This window comes from Cervus canadensis, chromosome 23 (assembly GCF_019320065.1).
Source record: "Cervus canadensis isolate Bull #8, Minnesota chromosome 23, ASM1932006v1, whole genome shotgun sequence".
NCBI lineage: Eukaryota > Metazoa > Chordata > Mammalia > Artiodactyla > Cervidae > Cervus > Cervus canadensis.
In genome coordinates this window covers 29,300,284-29,316,479 of record NC_057408.1, presented here as the reverse complement: position 1 = coordinate 29,316,479, position 16,196 = coordinate 29,300,284, and positions in this window count along the sequence as shown.

The window sequence follows — 16,196 nt, the reverse complement described above, 5'->3', positions numbered from 1 at the left end:
GGTGCTTAACAATCTAATTTCTTGGGGGTTGTTTGTGAGAGTCTACAATTGTTCCCTTGGGAACTAACCTATTTACATTCTGGCTGAGTACAGGAATGTGCTTCACTGATTCCTCTTAGAAATGCAAATGGAGTCAAGACTGACACATTTCTATGGTACTAGGAAAGCTGCACCTCTTCTTTGTCACCCCCAGCATAGAAGCAAACAGGGAGAAGTTTGATTGTTATTTTGTATGTAGACCTTGAGGAAGTAACAAGACTCATTTAGAGTGAGAAAAAGTTTCACCTATGGGGTCATTAATTCCATTCCTTTAGGTTAATGCTGTACTCCTGAGTAGAATGCAATCCTGAGATAGTTACTAGTGTGGAGTGGAGTATCTCCTGTCATATCTATAAAAAAGGATGTCACTGCCATCCACACTCTCCAAATGTGAATTTCAGAACCCAGAGGATCCCCCAAATGAAGAACAATGCCTGGGATACAGTTGCCTTCCCTCCCTAAGGATGGAGGTGGAGAGGTGGGTGGTGCAGAGTGGGGAGGAGGTCAAACTGATTAGATATCTCCTGGGGGGTGGTGGAGAATGAGGAATCTGATCACAAATGGAGGGTAGGGCTTCTTGTTTAAGTGATTTAACAAGACTGTTGATAAATTGGAGAGACAAACATAGAAGTTCCCAAAATTAAGACTAGTTGGAAAAGAGTTTGGAGTTTGGAGGATCCTGAGTTGAACTCGATCTATGAGAATTTTTGTCACTCCAAAGGTTATGTTTGTTTGCCATGGCAGTGACAGGTTCTGAAAAAGGGGTAGAGGTAAAAAAGGCAGAACTCAAAGACATTGCTCTAAGAGGTAGTCCTGTGTGGCAAGGCTTAGACTTCCAGGTCACCTGTTTGTGGCAGGGGTGGGTATAGCACAGGAAAGAGGAGTTTTCACTTCCTTACAAGGAGCTTAGAGATCTCCTGCCCTGGAACTGCTTAGAATTTGGGGACTCTGCCTGGATTATAATTTAAAGATGGTGCCCTTACTTGAGCCACTTACCAGAGGAAGTGAATCTTTGGACTGACAGTTCCATTTCTCAAATTTAAAATAAAAGGAAAGAGTGGGACTTTTTAAAAGAAAAAAAAAAAAAATGTTTTTCGTTTTTTTTTTTTTTTTTTTAAAAAAAAGCAAGACCAGCCAGATGGACAAAGATATATGGGTTAATTGCTGAATCTGCATCTACTTGCATTTTTTATCTGGCAGATATGAATGCTTTATAGGTAATGAGGTCCTCACAAAAGAGTTATCACCTAATGGCCTGACATTTACAAAGTTGTAAAATGTAGAAGGAGATTTAACAAGAAGAATGAGCTGCTCTCCTGCATATTAACACAATTATGCACCCAGGCACATGTCTAGGGGTAAATAATATAATTATAGTATTAGAATTCCCCAAAGGATATTCAGCAGACATTGCAATTTACATTTTAATTTTTTTTTTTTTACAAGAAAACTTTTCTATTGGAAACTTCCAGGTGCTGTAAGCCTTTTCAGTTCTTCCTGTGGTCTCCCCATCTTGTTGTGCTTTATAGCAGGGCTTGGCAGGACTAATGGTATACTGAGCTTCCAACCTCTGCTGTCCAAGATGGAAGCTAGGGTGGAGGTGGTTCAAACTTTTTAACATGGAGATGCTGCTGCACTGGGAAGCCAGAAGTTCTGGAAAGCCATAAGACTTTGATGCCCACCTCCCATGTTTCTGACTATTAGCTTGCCTGCAACATTACTTTTCTGTTCCTTACCTAATTTCCTTCCCTAAAGCTTTAGGGGGACCCAGAAATCTGCTAAAATAGCCTAACTTTTGAAATATTTGTATTTAAAGTATGAGAAGAAAGTAACATTTTTGGGCCACTAGCAGCAATGAAACAGGTTAGAGAGTCAGCTAAAAGAGGGAGAGGACATTTCATTTCTGGTCTCTGCTTGAATATTTTTTTTCTGTCAAAAGTGTGAAATCTCTTCCCTACCTGAGTTAAGCTCCCCTGAATCACAGGAGCTTAAATACCTCTTCTTGCTTTCTGAAATCCTCCAGTCTGAGTCCCCTACCTCCTACAGGAGTCATGGGGGACTTTAAGCAGTTGAAAACCTTTGGTTTATTATTGGTTTGTGTGGATCAAATGGAAGGTGTGCTGTGCTGTGCCAAGTTACTTCGGCTGTGTCTGCCTCTTGGCAACCACATGGACTGTAACCCACCAGACTCCTGCCCATGGGATTCTCCAGGAAAGAATACTGAAGTGGATTGCCATTTCCTTCTCCACAAATGAAAGATAATAAATTGTAAACTTGAGTTCAGAGTTTTCTGTGTCTTTTTCTTACATATTCCTAATTTTCAGTGTTCTCCTATCTCCTAGTCCCCTATGTCTACCTTTCCTATATCTATATGGCTTATCCTGACAACCACAGGTAATGCTGGTCTTCCTCACTAAGCTATCATAGCACAGAGAATCAGGTATTCTTCAGCTAACAGCCTAATGTGCCTGTATATCACCTGGGGACCTTGGAGAAATGCAGATTTTGATTCTTAGGTCTGGAGTGAGGTCTAAGATTCCATGTTTCTGACAGACTCTCAGGGGATATCCATGTTGCTGACCTTGAGGGTCTAACTGATTTGTGTGTGCTGGTCTTGATTACCCAATTATGCATTTAATAATCATGAACCATAAACACCTAGTCTTGTACTGCCTGTTTGGCATGTTGATGAGCAAGTGAAAAGGACCCATGAGCTCACTCACTAATGGAGACAGGGGAGAAGATTGGTGTTTGGATGTCAAGACACAGTTTCAAGAACAGCAAAGTGTCTGAGACTTTACCCTACTTGCAAGCTTATAAATGCATCTGCCACAATTTCAGGAATTCTGACAGAAAACACAAGACTCCTAAGTCAGAGACAAAGGGCAGTGTTCAACCCATAGCAATAAATGGTAGCCAGGATATCATTTGTGCTGGTTTTATGAGCCCCACTTGCCATTGGGGCCAAGGACACGGTGACCTCGGCATATACAATTGTTAGGGGAAGCACACGGATTGAAACCACCCACTCTGGTCAGGTAACATAGTAACCATTTGTGTGAGTTGTTTTATGACAGGGGGTTCTGGGATGGAACTAAAAAGCCTCCACCAACCGGAAGAGTTCAGGAAAGGTCAAAAGGAGACACCACATGTCCGACCACCTCTCGGAATCCTCTCTGACATCCATCTTGGCTGAACAAGGCATGCACCACCAGGAAGGACTCTGAGCCAGAATGATTGGTTAAAGACAACCTGGAAACTAATCCCATCAGCATAAAACTGGAGACCACAGAGCTGTTCTCCTGGGTTCCCTTACCCTACTGCTCTCCACCCGGGTGCCCTTTCCCAATAAAATCTCTTGCTTTGTCAGCAGATGTGTCTCCTCGGACAATTCATTTTCGAGTGTTAGACAAGAGCCCAGTTTCAGGCCCTGGAAGGGGTCCCCTTTCCAGCAACACAATGGTCCAATTATAGGAGAGACTTCAAGTTTAGGAAATTTATAAAGATGTTGAAAGCAAACCTTCTCAACTTTGACTTTAAAGACAGACATCATATCTATCATTCTGGACAGCAAATATGCCTGCCATCTGCCCAGAGGTAGATTCTTTGCCTTTCAAAGCTTTTTGCTATTCAGGCATCCTTGAAAAGATAGTCTGGATCAAAAGCTGTCAGTGCCTCTGTTCACAAGATATGCAGGAAAGTGAGATACATGGAGAGTTGTGCTTTAATACACAGGTGAACAGAGTTTCCCTGGCAGTTCAAATGGTAAACACCCTGTCTACAATGCGGGAGATTTGAGTTTGATCTTTGATTCCTTCTCTGGATCGAGAAGATCTCCTGGACAAGGGAATGGCTACCCACTCCAGTATTTTTTCCTGGAGAATTCCATGAGGGAGCCTGGCAGGCTACAGTCCCTGGGGTCTCAAAGAGTCGAGCTTGACTGAGTGCCTTTCATTTTCACTTTTAACTTTCACACAGGTGAACACATAGATGGATTGGATGGTACTTGTTGTATGAATTTGCTATGACACTCAGTCGCTCAGTCTGACTCTTTACAGCCCTATAGACTGTAGCCTGCTCACCTCTGTCCATTCTCTGTCTACTCCAGAGAATCTTCTTGGTCCAGGGATCAAACCCTCATCTCTGTTTGTCCTGCATTGGCACACACAGAATTGGAATTCTTTACCATGAGTGCCGCCTGAGAACCCTATGAATTTGCTCTAGCTGCTGTAACAAATTCCACAGTGACTTAAAACAGTGGAAATGTTTTTTTTTTTTTTTTTTTTTCCACAGTTCCGGAGGCTAGAAGTCCACAATCAAGGTGTTAGCAGGACCATGGTCCCTCTGAAGACTCTAGGGAATAATTCTTCCATGTCTCTTTGTAGTTTTTAGTGGGCCCCAGAAATCCTTGCCATTCCTTGGCTTGTAACTGTATTACTCTAATCTCTTTTTCATCACATGCTCTTCTTCCCTATGTATCCATGTTACTATGTCTCTAAATATTTCTTTCCATTTAAGGACACTAGTCATTGTATTTAGGGACCTGTATAATCCAGTATGATATTTTCTTAGCTTGATTGCATTTGTAAATACCCTATTTGCAAAGAAGGTCTTCACAGATACCTTTTGGACACCAACTCTTAAAGCTTGCTCAAACTCATATCCATTGAGTCAGAGATGGCATCCAACCATCTCATCCTCTTTTGTCTCCTCCTCCTCCTGGCTTCACTCTTCCACAGCATCAGGGTCTTTTCCAGTGAGTCAGATCTTCACATCAGGTGGCCAAACTTTTGGAGTTTCAGCTTCAGCATCAGTCCTTCCAATGAATATTCAGGACTGATTTCCTGTAGGATTGACTGGTTGGATCTCCTTGCAGTCCAAGGGACTCCCAAGAGTCTTCTCCAACACCACAGTTCAAAAGCATCAATTCTTCACCACTCAGCTTTCTTCATAGTCCAAATGTCACATCCATACATGATTACTGGGAAAACCATAGCTTTGACTAGATGAACTTTTGTTGACAAAGTAATGTCTCTGTTTTTAAATATGCTGTCAAGGTTGATCATAATTTTTCTTCCAGGGAACAAGAACTTTTAATTTCATGGCTGCAGTTATCATCTGCAGTGGTTTTGGAGGCCAAGAAAAGAAAGTCAGCCACTGTTTCCGTAGTTTCCCCATCTATTTGCAATGGAGTGATGGGATCAGATGCCGTGATCTTAGTTTTTACAATATTGAGCTTTAAGCCAACATTTTCACTCTCCTCTTTCACTTTCATGAAGAGGTTCTTTAGTTCCTCTTTGCTTTCTGCCATAAGGGTGGTGTCATCTACATATCTGAGGTTATTGATATTTCTCATGGCAATCTTGATTCCAGATTGTGCTTTATCCAACCTGGCATTTTCCATGATGTACTCTGAATATAAGTTAAATAAGCAGGGTGATAATATACAGCCGTGATGTACTCTTTGCCAGTTGGAATCAGTCTGTTGTTTTATGTCTGGTTCTAACTGTTGCTTCTTAACCTGCATACAGATTTCTCAAGAGGCAGATAAGGTGGTCTGGTATCCCATCTCTTGAAGAATTTTCCACAGTTTGTTGTGATCTACGCAGTCAAAGGCTTTGGCATAATCAATAAAGCAGAAGTAGATGTTTCCCTGGAACTCTCTTTCTTTTTTGATGATCCAACAGCTGTTAGCAATTTGATATCTGGTTCTTCTGCCTTTTCTACACCCAGCTTGAACATCTGGAAGTTCATGGTTCATGTACTGTTGAAGCCTGGCTTGGAGAATTTTAAGCATTACTTTGTTAGCGTGTGAGATGAGTGCAATTGTGCAGTAGTTTGAACATTCTTTGGCATTGCCTTTCTTTGGGATTGGAATGAAAACTGACTTTTCCAGTCCTGTGGCCATTGCTTCATTTTCCAAATTTGCCAACATATTGGGTGCAGCAGTTTCACAGCATCATCTTTTAGGATTTGAGATAGCTCAGCTGGTATTCCATCACCTGCACTAGCTTTGTTCATAGTGATGCTTCCTAAGGCCTGCTTGACTTTGCACTCAGGATGTCTGGCTCCAGCTGAGTGATCACACCATCATGATTATCTGGGTATTAAGATCTTTTTTTGTATAGTTCTTCTGTGTATTCTTGCCACCTCTTAATATCTTCTGCTTCTGTTAGGTCCATATCATTTCTGTCCTTTATGGTGCCTATTTTTTCATGAAATATTCCCTTGATATCACCAGAATAAGTTTCTTACCTCAAAATGTCTTTTTAGTCTGTGCACTGATAACTATTACCTACACTTCTTTTTGAGGAAGGACAGAGTCTTACTGTGTATCAACAGTCTGTTTTGGAAGAGATGGTTATATGGCTGGTTAATTTTATGCTATTTCAATAGGTGTTTTCTTTGTTAGAGAATAGTTGTTTAAGGTCTGAGAAAACCAGAGTGAAATAATTCTCCAGTTCCTGATAAATCTGGACTTCATTCCCAATTTTCAGTCTGTCTTTATTTTTATCCCTTGAGTGAACATTCTTTTACCCCACCCTCTTGGCCTTCTATCTATATTCTGTTTTTATATTTTATTATTATTTTAAATTTCTGGTGCTTTCCACTCCCTCAGGAGTAATTTGCCATTTGAAGTCACATTTCTTATGAAAGGTAAGACTCTGTCCTTCCTCAAAAAGAAGTGCAAGTATTAGTTATGAGTGCACAGATTAAAAACACATTTTGAGATAAGAACTTGTTCTGGGGCTCTCATCATCTCTACAGATGCCAGATCTGATCAATAAAGTTGTATGTGAGCCTGTTTATCACACTCAGTTATATAACCAGGCATTCTTCTTTACCTGAATGCCTGTTTCTTTTGTCTCATATCTGTTTGAGATAAGACCCAGGGTATGCAATGGAAGGAGGGCAAAGCCATAGATGATCCTATAGTTAAGTACTTCTAGCTCCCTTTTGTTTCTCAAAACAGCTTTTTTCTTTCCTATTCTTAAAGAACAGTCATTATTCCACTCACGGTGTACAATTGGACAATAGATGAGCATATAGCAATTGAATGAGCAAAAGCATGGAACGGAGAGCTGCCTTATTTGCCCTAAAGAATCCTGTAAAGGGGTTAGTGCAGGGGAGAGCCGTACATCCTCTCACTATCTTAAAATTCCATGAAAGCAAAGGCCATTCTGATGAGTTCCATGCAATGAAGCTGTACCTTTGTTTCAGAACCTAAGCCTACAGTGAAAATTTACTGATACGGTTACAATTCACTACAGTGAATATCACAAGACAGATGATCAAAGCATTTATTCATAGTCCAGACCTTCATGGTCTGGCACTATAGCACAAATTTTCTTGTGCTCTTGGCACTGTTTCACAACAGTAAAAGATTCTATGGCTCTTCACAACCCTCCTTTTCTAGCTATCATGTTCATTCTTTTTATACCCTCTCAACCCAGTAAAAAGTTTGCCCAAATCCACTATTATCACTCCCTCAAATTGTACCCATAAATCATCTAAATTTGGCTGGAATAATGTTTGTATTTTATTCACTCCCTTGGAGGCACAAGTGTAGTTTCCTTTTTTTAGTCCTTTTTTTTGGGGGGAGGGGAAAGCTCCCATTAATGTTCAGGACACTATACAAACTAAAGACAGAAACATGAATGTTGGTCTGTGTTTCATAGGAGCTCCCTTCTGTGGATGAATGGATGGGTTGTGGTGCACAATATAAGGAGGAAGATGGAAATATGAAATATAAGCAGGACTAAATGAATGGTATAATGAGCACACAAGGTGAGGAACATACACTGTAGACTAAAAGGGTCAGGGACAGAAGAAATAGAGGACTGAAATGAGTTATGTAAAATAATTTACGTATAACCATGTCAGACTGTGGAATGGAGTTTGGGAAAATAGTGCGTGCAAAGGGTAGGAAACTGTACTCAGTGGATGGCAAGCAGGGCAGCTTAACTATCAGTATACATTCAATTTACTGACTGTTGTTGGGGAGGCCCTCATTCTGGTCCAATTCTAGCTTAACAAGAGAATATGAATGCCCAGTGGGCTTCATTAAAGTGGGTGTGAAATATGTCGCATGCAGAAATATGAGTGTACATTACGGAAGGTTGCAATACACTCACATATTTAAAAAATGAAAAGAAAAACCTGGTCTTCTGTAATTAGCTGTATCACTTCCTTCCATTTAATGTGATTAAAGGCAATACTTAATAGTTCCACAGAGTTTTTGGTGCTGATCCATACCTCTTGGGTAACAGCCATTTCCTTTTATTTTACATATTGTGGTAAAAGACAAAACAACAGTTTTTAATAGCATCTGTTATAAAAGAGAATCTGGGGGGAAATCACATAATACTGTGATTCTTTGAATTCAGGACTGTGAGGCATGCTCTACACACATGTGTTTCTCTTTTATTTCTTTCTGTGAAAGGCCCCTGCATGCCCAGTTAACAAAGGGAAACACGTGGATGCTCTTGGGTGTTGTCTGTCGGCAGCGCTGTGCTCTAAGTTCAAAACTGAGTAGTTGACAGCGCTGCCAGCAGCTTGATATTTCCGCTGTTTTTTCTGTGTCTCCTAGTCTTTAGGCAGTGTGAATGAGCTTCAGGGGTGTATATTTGTGTGTTGAAGGTGAGAACAGAGGACAGAGGCTTATAACCAGGTGAAATCAAAAAGGAAGTGTGTGTGGGTTTAATTGCCCTTGTACAGTGAGTCAGCTAGCCTTAGTCTTGCAATGCGAATAAAAACAGACTCTGAGAGGTGGCAAGAAGGTGTGGCAAATTTTCAGAGAAACACTTTGAAAGCTAAATACCCTCTTCATATATCAGAGAAACGATTACCTAATGTTCAGATATAGTAGCTTTTATTGTTTTGCCTTGTTTTTGTATTGGCTTTGCTTTGCATATTTGGGAAGTTTCTGAAGAAAATACCTTCAGGAGACACATGTGTATAAAGATTCAATAGACTTGTCCAAGTTTTCAATTCAGTCTCATTCAAAATTCTATGTACGTATTAAACTTCAGCTATGTGTCCTTCATTATGCTGAAGGACGTACAAGAGGAGAATATGCTGGGCTCACATTCCTCTTGAGGAAGATGAGGGTACAAGCACACAAGTGCCTATTTGACAGTGTGGTAGTAAATTCAGTTCAATGTTTCCCCACTAAACCAGTATTATTGAAATTTTATTAATTATACAGTAAGGAAGAACATGATCTTTGCATTTTCCACTTGATTTCTTGAGACTCTTTGAGTGTAGCTGTCTTCATTTGTACATGATAGAAAGCATCTCAGATTCTAATATGATGGTGGCAACTGCTTCAACAGTTCAGTTCAGTCACTCAGTCATGTCTGACTATTTGCAAACCTGTGGAATACAGCATGCCAAGCTTCCTTGTCCATCACCAACGCCCAGAGTTTACACAAAGTCATGTCCATTGAATCGGTGATGCCATCCAACCATCTCATCCTCTGTCATCCCCTTCTCCTCCTGCCTTCGATCTTTCCCAGCATCAGGGTCTTTTCAAATGAATCAGCTCTTCTCATCAGGTGGCCAAAGTATTGGAGCTTCAACTTCAACATCAGTCCTTCCAATGAACACTCAGGACTGATCTCCTTCAAGATGGACTGGTTGGATCTCCTTGCAGTCCAAGGGACTCTCAAGAGTCTTCTCCAACACCACAGTTCAAAAACATCAATTCTTCAGTGCTCAGATTTCTTTATAGTCCAACTCTCACATCCATACATGACCACTGGAAAAACCATAGCCTTGACTAGATGGACCTTTGTTGGTAAAATAATGTCTCCGCTTTTGAATATGCTGCCTAGGTTGGTCATAAAAACTTCTTTTAATTTCATGGCTGCAGTCACCATCTGCAGTGATTTGGGAGCCCCTCAAAAATAAAGTCAGCCACTGTTTCCACTGTTTCGCCATCTATTTGCCATGAAGTGATGGGACTGGATGCCATGATCTTAGTTTTCTGAATATTGAGTTTTAGCCAACTTTTTCACTCTCCTCTTTCACTTTCATCAAGAGGCTTTTTAGTTCTTCTTCACTTTCTTCCATCTGCATATCTGTCATCTGCATATCTGCATATCTATCATCTGCATATCTGAGGTTATTGATATTTCTCCCAGCAATCTTGATTCCAGTTTGTGCTTCATCCAGCCCAGTGTTTCTCATGATGTACTGTGCATATAAGTCAAATAAGCATGGTGACAATATGCAGCCTTGGCATACTCCTTTTCCTATTTGGACCCAGTCTGTTGTCCATGTCCAGTTCTAACTGTAACTTCCTGACCTGTATACAGATTTCTCAAAAGGCAGGTCAGGTGGTCTGGTATTCCCATCTCTTTCAGAATTTTCCAGTTTATTGTGATCCATATAGCCAAATGCCTTGGCATAGTCAATAAAGCAGACATAGATGTTTTTCTGGAATTCTCTTGCTTTTTTGATGATAAAACAGATGTTGGGAATTTGATCTCTGGTTCCTGTGCCTTAAAACCAGCTTGAACATCTGGAAGTTCACGGTTCACATATTGTAGAAGCCTGGCTTGGGGAATTTTGAGCATTACTTTACTAGTGTGTGAGATCAGTGTAATTGTATGGTAGTTTGAGCATTCTTTGACATTGCCTTTCTTTGGGATTGGAATGAAAACTGACCTTTTCCAGTCCTGTGGCCACTGCTACATTTTCCACATTTGCTGACATATTGGTGCAGCACTTTCACAGCATCATCTTAGGATTTGAAATAGCTCAGAATTCCATCACTTCCACTAGCTTTTGTAGTGATGCTTCCTAAGGCCCACGTGACTTCACATTCCAGGATGTCTGGTTCTAGGTGAGTGATCACACCATCGTGATTATCTGGGTCGTGAGGATCTTTTTTGTATAGTTCTTCTGCTTCTGTTAGGTCCATAATATTTCTGTCCTTTATTGAACCCATCTTTGCATGAAATGTGCCCTTGGTATCTCTAATTTTCTTGAAGACATCTCTAGTCTTTCCCATTCCATTGTTTCCCTCTATTTCTTAGCACTGATCACTGAGAAAGGCTTTCTTATCTCTCCTTGGTATTCTTTGGAACTCTGCATTCAAATCAGTATATCTTTCCTTTTTTCCTTTGCTTTTTTCTTCTCTTCTTTCCACAGCTATTTGTAAGGCCTCCTCAGACAGCCATTTTGCTTTTTTGCATTTCTTTTTCTTGGGGATGGTCTTGATCCCTGTATCCTGTACAATGCCATGAACCTCCATCCATAATTCTTCAGAAACTCTGTCTATCAGATCTAGTCACTTAAATCTATTTCTCACTTCCACCGTATACTCGTAAGGGATTTGACTTAGGTCATAACTCAATGGTCTAGTGGTTTTCCCAACTTTATTCAATTTAAGTTTTAATTTGGCAATAAGGAGTTCATGATCTGAGCCACAGTCAGCACCCGGTCTTGTTTTTGCTGACTGTATAGAGCCTTTTCATCTTTGGCTGCAAAGAATATAATCAATCTGATTTTGGTGTTGGCCATCTGGTGATGTCCATGTGTAGAGTCTCCTCTTGTGTTGTTGGAAGAGGGTGTTTGCTATGACCAGTGCATTCTCTTGGCAGAACTTTATTCACCTTTGCCCTGCTTTATTCTGTACTCCAAGGTCAAATTTGCCTGTTACTCCAGGTGTTTGTTGACTTCCTACTTTTGCATTCCAGTCCCCTTTAATGAAAAGGACATCTTTTATGGGTCTTAGTTCTAAAAGGTTTTGCATGTCTTCCTAGAACCGTTCAACTTCAGCTTCTTCAGCATTACTGGTCAGAGCATAGACTTCGATTATCGTGATATTGAACGGTTTGCCTTGGAAATGAACAGAGATCACTCTGTCATTTTTGAGATTGCATCCAAGTACTGCATTTTGGACTCTTTTGTTGACTATGATGGCTACTCCATTTCTTCTAAGGGATTCTTGCCCACAGTAGTAGATATAATGGTCATCTGAGTTAAATTCACCGATTCCAGTCCATTTTAGTTCGCTGATTCCTAAAATGTTGATGTTCACTCTTTCCAATTTGCCTCGATTCATGGACCTAACATTCCAGGTTCCTATGCAATATTGCTCTTCACAGCATTGGACCTTGCTTCTATCACTGGTCACATCCACAACTGGGTGTTATTTTTGCTTTGGCTCCGTCTCTTCATTTTTTCTGGAGTTACTTCTCCATTGATCTCCAATAGCATGTTGGGCACCTACCGACCTGGGGAGTTCATCTTTCAGTGTCCTATCTATTGGCCTTTTCATAAGGTTCATGAGGTTCTCAAGTCAAGAATACTGAAGTGGTTTGCCATTCCCTTCTCCAGTGGGCCACATTTTTTTCAGAACTCTCCACCATGACCTGTCCATCTTGGGTGGCCCTACACCATATGACTTAGTTTCATTGAGTTAGACAAGGCTGTTTCCATGTGACTAGATTGGTTAACTTTCTAAAACTGGTTCAACACACATCACCAAATGGGCACTTAATCTGCTCTGCTCAGTTGCTCAGTCCTGTCTGACTCTGCAATCCCATGGACTATAGCCCTCCAGGCTCCTTAGTCCATGGAATTTTCTATGCGAGAATACTAGAGTGGATTGTCACTTCCTCCTCCAGGAAATCTTCCCATCCCAGGGACAGAACCTGCATCTCTTGTGTCTCCTGCATTAGCATGCAGATTCTTTGCCACTGCACCACCTGGGAAGTCCAGGAACTTAAAAAATACTATTTGTTTTTTCCTTGCCCCATGACTAAGTTCCTACATGGAACTCTAAACTTCCAGGGACGTAATTTCTCGACCTAAACCTCAGGCTTTCTGGGAATAATCTTCTAATAGAAGTTCCTCCATTGCTTTGGAATCATTGCTCCCTTAGCTTCTACTAGAAGAGACATGGGCTTCCCTGAGTGCTCAGTTGGTAAAGAATCCACCTACAATGCCGGAGACCTGTGTTTGATCTCTGAGTTGGGAAGATCCTCTGGAGAAGGGAAAGGCTCCAGTATTCTGGCCTAGAGAATTGGGGTTGCAAAGAGTTGGACAAAGAGTGAGCGACTTTCACTCCCTAGAAGAGACATACTGAACCTTAGGATTGGTGGAGTAAGGGTAACACTACTAGGTCACTATTTGCCTCTACTACTTGCCATGCATCTGGAAAATCCTGATTCACCATCTCTGTTTTTTCATATTATTTCCTTCTTCCAAGATACCCCTTTCTAGAAGATGCTCCTAATTAATGCTATTTCTTGATGCCCATCATTTCAACCTTAATATTGACAATTAAATGTTTTTTTTTTCTTTTTCTATCTTTGCTTACATTCAAAGATGAGTTTATTACTAGCACACACTCTGTTTCATGTACGTATGTGTATGTAACATGTTGAATAATAGTTCTAGTAATATTGTCATTTGCTTATGCATCACTTTGAAATTTTCAGTATATTTCAATGCCTTTAAGAAATGGAAGATCAGTTAGAATTGTAATTAACCACAGAAAAGGATTCAACAGCTCAGATCAGTTAAACTGTTTGTCCAAAGTCCACAGCTAATTAGACTCAGAGTTTAGTTTACAGATGTAATCATTCCAAATTTAAAGTCTGTGTTCTGCACAAAATGTATTGAAATAATTTTCAGCATGCAGTAAGAGGTAACCTGACTAGTGGCAGAGGTGCTCCTCCAGTTCTGTGGCTCACAGTTTGGTACTAGAGACTGAGACTGTTCTGGAGACTGAGACCTCTGCAGGTGACGGCTGAGATTCTTGAAAGATTAGCAGAGGTAGGTCTGAAGGAGGGGCTTCTAGTTAACTCAGCAGCTGGAAAGTGAATGCAAGAGATGCAGAATATACTGTGTGGGAAGCTTTTGAAGAGATCAAGCCCTGGGCCTTTGAAATGGGAACACTGACTCTAAGCCCCTAGACTACCAGAGAACTAACCCTAGGGAGTATCAAATAGTGAGAACTCACGCAAACAAAGTGACTTGAATACAAACCTGGCATCACCCAACCACCAGTAGCACCCTGTGTAGGATGCCCCATCTAAACAACAAACAAAACAAAAATACAAACCCAATCATCAGCAGACAGGATTACTACCTCACACAGCCTTGCCCATCAGAGGAAAAACAAACAAACAAGCAAAAACTCAGCACGAATCTCACCCTAATCAAAGCTTACACAAACCAGTGGACCAACCTTAGGAGGGCAGAAACCAAATGGAAGAAATAATTCAAATTTCTTCAAGGAAAGAATTCAACTTTCCTTGAAGCCTGGGGAAAGGGGATCTCAAACACAATGAATAAAAAAAGAAAGAAAAACAATGAAAAGGAAAAGAAATATTACAAATGAAGGAACAAGCCAGAAACACAGAAGTCCAAATAAATGAAGAGGAAATAGGCAAACTACCTGACAAATAATTCAGAATAATGATAGTAAACATGATCAAAAACTTTGAAAACGAAATGACAATGCAAGAATCATGTAAATTCATGACTGATTCATGCCAATGTATGGCAAAAACCACTACAATATTGTAAAGTAATTAGCCTCCAACTAATAAAAATAAAAGGGAAAAAAATGAAAATAATTAATTAACAGACCTAGAAGAATTAAAGAATAAACACACAGAGACAAATAGCACAGTTGCTGAAATTAAAAACACTCTAGAATGAAGCAATAGCAGAATATCTGAAGCAGAAGAATAAATCAGTGATCTGGAAGATAAAATAATGGAAATAACTTCTGAAGAGCAGAATAAAGTAAAAAAAAAAAGAAAGAAAAGAACTGCAGATAGTCTCAGAGACCCCTGGGACAATATCAAATGCACCAACGTTCGAATTATAGGGGTCCCAGGAGAAGAAGAGAAAAAGAACAGGTATGAGAAAATTTTTGAAGAGATTATAGTTGAAAATTTCGCCAAGATGGAAAAGGAAATAGTCAACCAAGTCAAGAGGCACAAAAAGTCCCATACTGGATAACCCAAGGAGAAACACACCAAGACACATACTAATCAAACTAACAAAGACTAAACACAAAGAAAGAATATTAAAAGCAGCAAGGGAAAAGCAACAAGTAACATACAAGGGAAACCCCATATGTTTAATAGCTGATCTTTCAGCAAAAACTCTGCAAGCCAGAAGGGAATGGCAGGATATACTTAAAGTACTGAAAGGGAAAAATCTACAACCAAGATTATTGTACCTGGCAAGGATCTCATTCAAAATTGATGGAGAAATCAAAAGCTTTACAGAGAAGCTGAAGTTAAGAGAATTCAGTACCACCAAACCAGCTTTACAACAGATGTTAAAGGGACTTATATAGTCAAGAAATACAAGAAAATAAAAAAAGATCTACAAAACCAACCCCAAACAATTAAGAAAATGGCAATAAGAACATATATGTCAATAATGACTTTAAATGTAAATGGATTAAATGCTGCAACCAAAAGACACAGACTGGCTGAATGGATACAAAAACAAGACCCATATATATGATGTCTGCAAGCAATTCACTTCAGACCTAAAGACACATATAGACTGAAAGTGAGAGGATGGAAATATATTCCCTGAAAATGGGAAGCAAAGGAAAGCCGGATTAGTAATCCTCATATCAGGCAAAATAGACCTTAAAACAAAGAAGATTACAAGAGATGAGGAAGGACAATACATAATTGATCAAAGGATCAATCCAAGAGGAAGACATAACAATTGTAAACAATTATGTACCCACCAGCGGAGCACCTCAATACATGACAAACACTAACAGACATAAAAGGAGAAATTGACAGTAACACAGTAATAGTAGGAGACTTTAACACCCCACTCACACCAACGAAAAGATCATCAAAACAGAAAATTAAAAAGGAAACACAAGCCTTAAATGATACATTAGATGAGATGGATCTCATTGATATATTCAGGACATTTCATCCAAATGCAGAAGAATACACCTTCTTCTCAAGTGCACATTGAACATTCTCCAGGACATACCACACCTTGGGTCACAAATCAGACCTCAGTAAATTTCAGAAAATTGAAATTATATCAAGCATCTTCTCTGATCACAATACTATGAGACTAGATATCAATTACAAGAAAAATACTATAAGAAACACAAATACATGGAGATTAAACAACACATTTCTAAA